This window comes from Macaca fascicularis, chromosome 16, assembly GCF_037993035.2.
Source record: "Macaca fascicularis isolate 582-1 chromosome 16, T2T-MFA8v1.1".
Lineage (NCBI taxonomy): Eukaryota > Metazoa > Chordata > Mammalia > Primates > Cercopithecidae > Macaca > Macaca fascicularis.
Window position 1 is genome coordinate 51,346,150 of NC_088390.1, and position 9,277 is coordinate 51,355,426.

Below are 9,277 nucleotides of genomic sequence, written 5' to 3' on the forward strand. Positions count from 1 at the left end.
CATCTTGGCTCACTGCAACCTCTGCCTCCTGGGTTCAAGTGATCCTCCTGCCTCAGCCTCCTGAGTAGCTGGGACTACAGGTGCCTGCCACCACGCCCGGCTAATTTTTGTATTTTTAGTAGAGATGGGGTTTCACCATGTTGGTCAGGCTAGTCTCAATCTCCAGACCTCAGGTGATCTGCCTGCCTCAGCCTCTCAAAGTGCAGGGATTATAGGCGTGAGCCACCGCTCCCAGTCTATACTCGTTTCTTAGAGCTGCTGTAACAATACACCGTAAACTGCTTAAAACAACAAAAAATGTGGTCTCTCACAATTCTGGAGGCCGGAAGTCTGAAATCAATATGTCAACGGAGCCACCATCCCTCTGAAGGCTTTAAGGGGGAATCTTTCCTTCCCTCTTCCTAGATTCCGGTGACCTCCACGACTCCTTGGCATTCTTTGGGTTGTAGCTGCCTTACTCCAGTCTGTCTCTATCTTCATATGGCTTTCTTCTCTCTCTGTGTATCTATCTCTTCTGTGTCTGCGTGTCTTCTCCTCTTCTTATAGGGGCATCGGTCATTGGATTCAGGGCCCATCCTAATCCAGTATGACCTTATCCTAACAAATTACATCTCCAAAGAGTTTATTTTCAAGTAAGGTCACATTCTGAGGTTATGGATGGACATGGATTGTGGGAGGACATGATTCAACCCACTCTAAGTACTTTACTGAAGAGAGAGTAGCCAAAGACCCCTAATCCAAATACCTTGATTCACTACCTAGGTGAATTTTGAATTGGGAAAGTAGAAGAGAGACAAGAAGCAGGTTACTCAGGCTTATCATGACCCTGTCACCCGGTTCCTAACCCCACAACCCAATCACCCGAACGAGCTGTTGACAGCCCTTCATAATGACTTCTTTGTGTACCTCCTAGTGCTCTTCACCTAAAAGATGCCCAACCAACCAAAGGGAATGAGAAACAGGATGTTACTGGGAACAAGTATCTCTTTGCTCATCTCAAGTTCCTTTGGCCATAAAGTGGGGGTAGAAATCATTGCCCAGCCCACCTTCGAGGGTTGCTGGAGGATTTTAAAAGATAACTGATTGAACAAGTATATTGCAAGCTGTAGAGACCACAGACTTATTAGAGAATGGTGTTCTGATACCTTCCCTTCTCATACCACACTCCCCTCGACACCCTCTCCCCAACCCGCTGTCAGAAAATAAGCAGGGGTAGTGGGATATACCTAGCCGAAATCCGTGTTTTCTTCTGCTTTAGACACACAAGGAAGGCAGGCTCTGAGAGGAGCATCCAAGTCCCCCCTCTTCTTGGGACTTTGCCCTAAATAACCTTTGCATAGACAGAGTGTTGTTGCTTCCAAGTGTTCATGCCCAGGACGTTAAAAATGAGCTAATTAGAGATTACAATTAGGTTTGAATTCCTGAACGCAACACTTGCATTTTTGCTGCCCTCTCAGAGACAATTGAATAGTCACTAATTTTTAGGACTTCAATACCTTTAGGGCTTCCTGGCCTGCCTAGGACAGGCATAGCATGATCTCATCAGCCCAGGGTAGTAGCTTATTATCTCAGCAATCATCTGTTTTCTAAGAATTCTCCGCAGGACCAGTTCCTGGTATAGTTCTGATTGTTATCTTTGTACCCTCTATATGACATTCTAGCTCACCCTGCCCAGGCATAGTAGAAGGGGACAGGATTGGAGATCAGGACATCTGGGTTCCAGGCATGACTGTTACATATAAAGTTGGTGGCTTTGGTTAAGTCACTGCTGTCTTCTGGTCTTCAATTTTTGTATCTATAAAAAAAAGTATTAAAATGTTTTCATATGTGAGTTGTTTCTGTGAAAAGTGTCCCTGAATGTCATCATTTTCTCAAAAGCGTCTATGACCAATAAAGATTAAGAATCCTTAGACTGGTTGATTTATAATCTTTTTTTTTTTGAGACAAGAGTCTTGCTCTGTCGCCCAGGCCAGAGTGCAGTGATACGATCTTGGTTCACTGCAAGCTCCGCCTCCCGCGTTCACGCCATTCTCCTGCCTCACCTCCCAAATAGCCATGACTACAGGCGCCCGCCACCACACCCGGCTAATTTTTGTATTTTTAGTAGAGATGGGGTTTCATCATGTTAGCCAGGATGGTCTCGATCTCCTGACCTCGTGATCCGCCCACCTCGGCCTCCCAAAGAGCTGGGATTACAGGCATGAGCCACCACACCTGGCCATTTGATTTATAATCTAATTTATCTTCTTTTTTTTCTTTTAGAGACGGAATCTCACTCTGATGCTCAGACTGGAGTGCAGTGGGGTGATCTCGGCTCACCTCCACCTCCCAGGCTCAAGTGATTCTCCTGCCTCAGCCTCCCAAGTAACTGGGATTACAGGTATGTGCCACCGTACCCAGCTAATTTTTGTATTTTTAGTAGAGACCAGGTTTGGCCTTGTTGGCCAGACTGCTCTCAAACTCCTGGCCTCAAGTGATTCGCCAGCCTTGGCCTCCCAGAATGCTGGGAGTACAGGTAAAAGCCACTGCGCTCAGCCTTGTAATCTAATTTAGGATGATTCTTTGGTTCTGTGCATGCAGGGATATCATACATCTAACTGTTGAGCAAGTTTTTGACTGCCAACTGTATGCTAGGTCCTTTGATGTGGCCCAAGGATGCAAAAGCAATGAAGACACCTTCCAAGGAAGCCACTCTCCCATGGAGGAGACAGACAGACAGACAGACACACACACACACACACACACACAAAAGCCGTAAAATAAGACGTCCAAAATACAATGATGGAGAAACACAGGCATTTGAGGAACACAGAATACCTGGAAATGTTTGTAACTTATCCTCCTCACATGAAAGTCACAAACTGCTGAAAAGAGAGGGGTTTTAAGAGTTTCCTTGCAAGTTTAAAAAACAGAGGGCGCTTTCCCTCTCGGTCAATCTGAAGATCCAGGCTCCCACCGACCTCCTTTCTCCAAGACCCTCCAACCACGTCCTCTCGCCTTGTGCTGCTAGCAAGCTTGTTGAACTTAAGCGGGAATGGGCCTCTTCCTTTCTGGATATAACCCCAAGATGTATTCCTCAGACCTCCTCCTTCTGGGATGAGAAGTCCCACACCTTCTATTAGCCCTGGAGTCCTACCAACATTCCTTTTCCTGCCCTTGTTGGGGGGACTCTCTTGGGCCCCTTTCGCGTCTAGCACTCCTGGAGTGGACTCAGGAATGCTGATGAATGCATTATCACACAGGCATGTTTTTCTTGCTTGGGTGGCGATCTGAGCAGTTTCCAGTGAACTTATGGCTCTGCAGAAAGCATTGTTAAATGGGAAATTTATTTTAAAAAAGAAAAGCAAGAATATTTATATGGTGCATGGCAAGTCAGAGAGGCAGATGTTATAGAGGTCTGGGTTCGAGTCCTGGTTTCCTTACATGCACCCTGGGTCCAAGCCTTTCCATGTGTCTCTACCCCGTAGTCCCGGCTACCATCACTTCTGCCTTCATCTGTTCCACTTAACTTCCACGTATACCTCATCATAATTTATTCTCCATATGGCAGCCAGAGGGATCTTTTTAAAATGTAAATCAGAGCATGCCACTCCCCTGCTAAAATATTTCAGATAGTTTTGCTGCACTTAGGATGAAATCCAAACTCCTTGACAAATCTTGTAATACCTTCCATATTCCGACATCTGCCTACCTCTCTAGCCCTATCCTGAACCTCTCTCCTCACTGTCTAAGCTCTCTGACCTTCTGTCTGTCCCTTCATCACAGGAATGTCATTTCTGCCTCAGGACGTTTGCACCTGCAGTTTTTGTTGACTGAACTGTATTTCCCCAAGACCTAGGCATGGCTTCTTCTTATGAGTCAGGGTTTAGTTTCAAAGAGACCTTTGTTTTTTCTTCTTCTTTTTAAAGAAGTCTTTTCTGATCATTTCATCTAGAACTTCCCTATCACAGCTTTTTCATTCTGCTTTCTTTTATTCTTTTCATGGTATTTATTTATTGTAATTTGAAATCATTTTGTTTGTTTGTTAAATGTCTTCCCTGTTCCCCTCATTGACTGTCGCAGTCACTAGAGCATCTAGAATAGGGTGTAAGCATAATAGATAATCAATAAGTTGTTGAATGTTCGAGTGAGTGACTATGCTAAAAGTCATTTAATATACCTGAGCCCCAAATTCTTTAACAATAAAATGGGGAAGAATGTCTCCTTAGGTACATATTGGATTTATTTTTATTTATTTTTATTTTTTGAGATGGAGTCTTGCTCTGTTTCCCAGGCTGGAGTGCAGTGGTGCGATCTCAGCTCACAGCAAGCTCCTCCTCCCGGGTTCATGCCATTCTACTGCCTCAGCCTCCCAAGTAGCCAGGACTACAGGTGCCTGCCACCACGCCCGGCTAATTTTTGTATTTTTAGTAGAGACGGGGTTTCACTGTGTTAGCCAGGATGGTCTCGATCTCCTGACCTGGTGGTCTGCCCACCTTGGCCTTCCAAAGTGCTGGGATTACAGGCGTGAGCCACTGCGCCCGGCCTACATATTGGATCTTCAATCATTGTTAGAAAACTCTCTGTGGTAGATATGGGTGTTATAGCCACAGAAGAAATGGAAATCCAGAAATCATTTGGGCTAAATAATTTGCCTAAAATCATAGTTGTGCCCTGAAAGTTTATCCTCATTGAGATGCCAGTGAAGATCTGGGAGAGAGAAGCAAGGGAGAGAAATTTTCTATGTTCTTCCAAGTTTTAAATCTCACCAAAAAGCCACTCATTGGAGAACGGAGTCATATACTATCTATCTAGTACTCCTGACAGCAAGGTCTGTGGCTAGGACTCTATATGCCCACACAGAATTCTTCTGCATCTGATTCATTCTGAGCACACCCACCACATTCAGTCATTCATTTGCTTGTATAGGTTGGTGTGAAAGTAATCGCGGTTTTTGCTATTGCTTTCAAAGGCAAAAACCGCAATTACTTTCGCACCAACCTAATACATCCATTCATTGCATACATGCTGTTAGCAGCCAGTCGCTATTGTAGGTACATGGCAGCTTCAGGGAGGAACCCCTGATTCATAATAAGGGTATGTCCCTGGAATCCCCTAGAAATGGATAGTCCCCAATGGGGTCTATTCGTCAAACTCAAATTCTTGAGGCTAATTAAAGTAATACATTTAAAATGATTGTTAGACCAGGTGAGGTGGCTCATGCTTGTAATCTCAGCACTTTGGTAGGCCATGGTGGGCAGATCGCTTGAGGCCAGGAGTTCGAGACCAGTCTGGCCAACATGGCAAAACCCTGTCTCTACTAAAAATACAAAAATTTGTAGGGCAAGGTGGCACAAGCCTGTAATCCCAGCTGAGGCTTAGGCAGGAGAATCACCTGAACTCTGGAGGTGGAGGTTCCAGTGAGCTGAGATTGCGCCACTGCACTCCAGCCTGGGTGTCAGAGCGAGACTCTGTCTCAAAAAAAATAAAAATAAAAAATAAACAAATAAATAAAATGCTTGTTACCCAGGATTCTGGCATGGAGTAGGCACTCAAGAGATGTTAGTGATAATGATGTTAGAACATGTACCTTTTTCCTCAGCCAGGTTGTCTAGAAGAGGAGAAAGAGATTTAAAATGCCCTTGGCAATTTTTCCCTCCCAGAGTTATCCTGTTAGAGAAATCCAGCTCACATGATTCCCATTGCCTTTTCCGAAATCCACAGCCTATACAAGCAACTGAAAGTAATAAGCATAATTTAAATGCTGTGTCTTTCCTAATTAAAATCCATCCAGAAAGGGATGCCAGGGTTATTTTTGTCTATGTGGCAGAGGAAGTTTTATTACATAAATCCAGCCTTCTCAACAGAGTCCAAGAGGAGGTGTGTCCATGTGTGCTTGTGTGTGTCTGTGTGTGTGCACACATGCACCCATATGCATGTAGCATGAGTTTGGGGGTGTGGCCAAGAATGCATGGTTGGCATTGAACAGGTTGAAGGGTCTGAATTTTCAAAGGGAGCTATTGATAGAGCCACTGGCAATTGCTTCCCAAGGCATCTTAGGCTGGTGAAGAACCTTGGAGTCTGCCTTGGCCCTCTTCGCTAGTTCTCAAGAAACACACTGGGATGGCTTTTCCATGAGGGGATGTTGACCTAGCTCTCTCAGCAGAGGCTCCACATGCTTGGTGGCTCTTCTTGGAAACACTGGTTGCCAGAGCAGCTGTGTCAGCCTGGTTCTCCAGAAAAGATGGGAAAGCAGTCAGGGAGCCCTCTGCTAACCCAAGGGCGTCTTTCCAGGGGACAGCTCCCAAGAGCAATCCACACAGGAAACCCAGTCCAGATAGAAAAGAGACAACAATGGAAAAACAAGGAGGAAAAGAAGAGAAGGAAGGAAAAGGAAGAAGGGCAAGGAGATTTAAAAGGCTTAATTAAGAGACATTCTGAGGATGGGTTTTCTTTTCAAGGGCAGGAGTTCATTTCTGTGTGGGAGGCCAGTTGGCTGAAGTATGAAGATAGTTTGCGGCACACATTTCATTTTCAAGGGACTCTTCCTTCCCTTCACCTGGCCCTGAACCGTTGCTGTAACTCTACTAATACTTGTGAGATTAATCTCAATGTATTTTCTCATGTTGGTAAATTTGTTTCTTCTCTGGCAGACCCTCTGCCACATTGCTGCTGGGAAGGAGAATGTCCTAGAGTAGACAAGAAGACAGATATGATGCTAAGGGGACTTCCTACCCAACAGGAAAGAAGGGGGAAAATGCATCTGCAGGTCTGATGAGGGGGCTCAGAAGAGAGAAAAGACAGGGCAAGAGATAAGAGATGGGATGCTTCCACCCCTCAACTCAAACCCAGGGTTGTTGTGGGTAGGAGGGGAGGAAAGATATTGGGCAGGAGTCTCAAAACTTCCAGATAGGGAAATAGGATAACGCACACCTGGGAAATAGAAAGGTCTTGGAGACAGCCCATGGTTAGTCGCCACAGCATCCAGCATGGCACAACAGCAGCAGGCTAGCAGGGCTGAGGAAGGTCCATATGAATGGGCTGGAGGTCCAACTGGCTGAGATTTGCGGACTCCAGCTTGGTGCAGGGAACACATTGGAGGCCCCCAGGGAGATGCAGAGGCTGAAAGAAATGAAGGACCAAAACAGCCCCCAGGCTGTAGATAAGGGGGTAGGGACCTCACCTCTGGAGTCCAGGTCAGGGATCACACACAAGGCTCTGAAGGACAAGGTGAGATTCGCCTTCCCAGGCAAATAGGCGCAAACCAGACTAGAACAGCCCACAGATCAGCACAGACCTGAGGCCAGCATGGGAACCTGAGACTCCCCACCTCATCGCCATAGAATCTGTGAGTTCTACCTGCAGCCAGCCACAATCTTGAGAAACAGAAGAAGGTGAAAAGATCTTGAGAGAAATTTTCCTGGATATTTGTACTTTGAATGAATTGAATTCTTAACCCAAAGATATCAAATTGAGTGAAAGATCCTGCTTTGAACTGGAAAAGAAGAAATCATATGTACCTGGCCAATTAAGTTTTTAATGAACTCAAATAAGGATGAAATCAAGTACAGGTCATTTTAAGAGCTGCGTTTTTTTCAAACTCAGTTGTAGTGTAAAGTTTTTGACCACTCAGTAATAAGGACCTTGCACATTTGCAAATAAATTTAGAGTGTACGAGTCATTTTCACATATGTTATTTTTTTTGAACTTCACATTGAATAAAGATGGATGTTAGTCTGACTTTACAGATGCAGCAAATGGAAGCTCAGCAATAGTAGGGCACTTGCCAAAGCTCAATGTAGATGAAGGCCTGCTCTAGGGCCATTTCAACTACAAACTGCAGAGTCTCAGTCTAATACAGTGATGCTCAACTGGGGCAACTTTTTTTGGCAATTTCAATTGTCACAACAGAGGAGAAGGGGTGCTATTGGCATTTAGTTGGTATTTAGTAATGATATTTAGGGGTATTGTTAAACATCCCACAATGCACAGGACAGCCCCCACAACAAAGACTTATCTGGCCCAAAATATCAAGATTGCTGAGGTGGAGAAACCCTCTATGATATTACAGAGGATTCCCAGAGTGGAAAATGACTGTCTCTTTTCACACTTGTAGAAATGGAAAAGAACTCAGAGCTGAGACAATTGCAACTTAACAAGAAAGCCCCAACTACCAAACTTATTGGAGCTTCATTTCCAAAATGCTGGCGATGGGTGAGTGAGAGGTCTTGCAGAGGATTAAGAAGAAATTGTGTTCACTATGGACAGGGGAGTACCCAGAGGTATACTGAATGCAGATAGTATTTAATCTCCCCTCCTTTGACAAGATAATTATCTTCAGCAACAATCATAAAATAAAACAAATAATAGTAACTGACAGAAAACCATGCTTTTTAAAATTTTTATTGAATGTCATGTTAATAGTCATGTCATAAGGATGGCAACAGTAGACACTGGGGAATACTAGAGGTGGGGAGGGAGGGAGCAGGGGGCAAGGGTTGAAAAATTATTGGGTGCTTGCTCACCATCTGGGTGACAAGATCATATGTATCTCAAACCTTAGCATCACACAATATATCTAGTATGGTTTAGCTGTGTCCCCACCCAAATCTCATCTTGAATTGTAGCTCCCATAATTCTCCGAGGGAGAGACCTGATGGGAGATAATTGAATCACTGGGGGTGATTTCCCCCATACTGTTCTCATGGTAGTGAAAAAATCTCAGGAGCTCTGATGGTTTTATAAGGGGAAACCCCTTTTAGCTTGGCCCTCATTCTCTCTTGTCTGCCGCCATGTAAGACATGCCTTCTGCCATGATTGTGAGGCCTCCCCAGCCATGTGGAACTGTGAGTCCATTAAACATCTTTTTCTTTATAAACTACACAGTCTTGGTATGTCTTTATCAGCAACATGAAAGCAGACTAATACAATATCCATGCATATATGTCCCCTGAATCTAAAAAAATTAAAATTATTAAATAGCAATGATGTTAGTAAAATAAATAAGTAAATATAGCAAAACAGGAAAAGAGCAGTAGACAACTCATACTTTTTAATTCTATTAGTGTATCTTCTTTTAAAAGAAAAAAACGTATACCCACATATCAGGCAGTGGCAATAATGCATAATAATATTACAGATTTTGTGTTTGTGCCTGAACTTCTGTAAATTTGATAATAACTTTGTCAAAATTGGTCTTCTAGGCATATTTGACTGGGTAACCAGATTTATCAAGCTATTTTCACTCACAGTTGATCAGAGAACTTTTAATTAATTTTAATTTTGAAATGTGCTTTCA

General features: G+C 43.9%; 1 long non-coding RNA gene across 1 annotated transcript; it reads left to right on the forward strand.

Annotated features, from left to right (window-relative positions):
• Positions 1–594: 594 nt before the first annotated feature.
• On the forward strand, positions 595–8,363 carry LOC141408796 (uncharacterized). Its single transcript, XR_012425627.1, has 2 exons — positions 595–2,380; positions 8,096–8,363. It is a non-coding gene; the product is annotated as an uncharacterized lncRNA (long non-coding RNA).
• Positions 8,364–9,277: the final 914 nt, after the last annotated feature.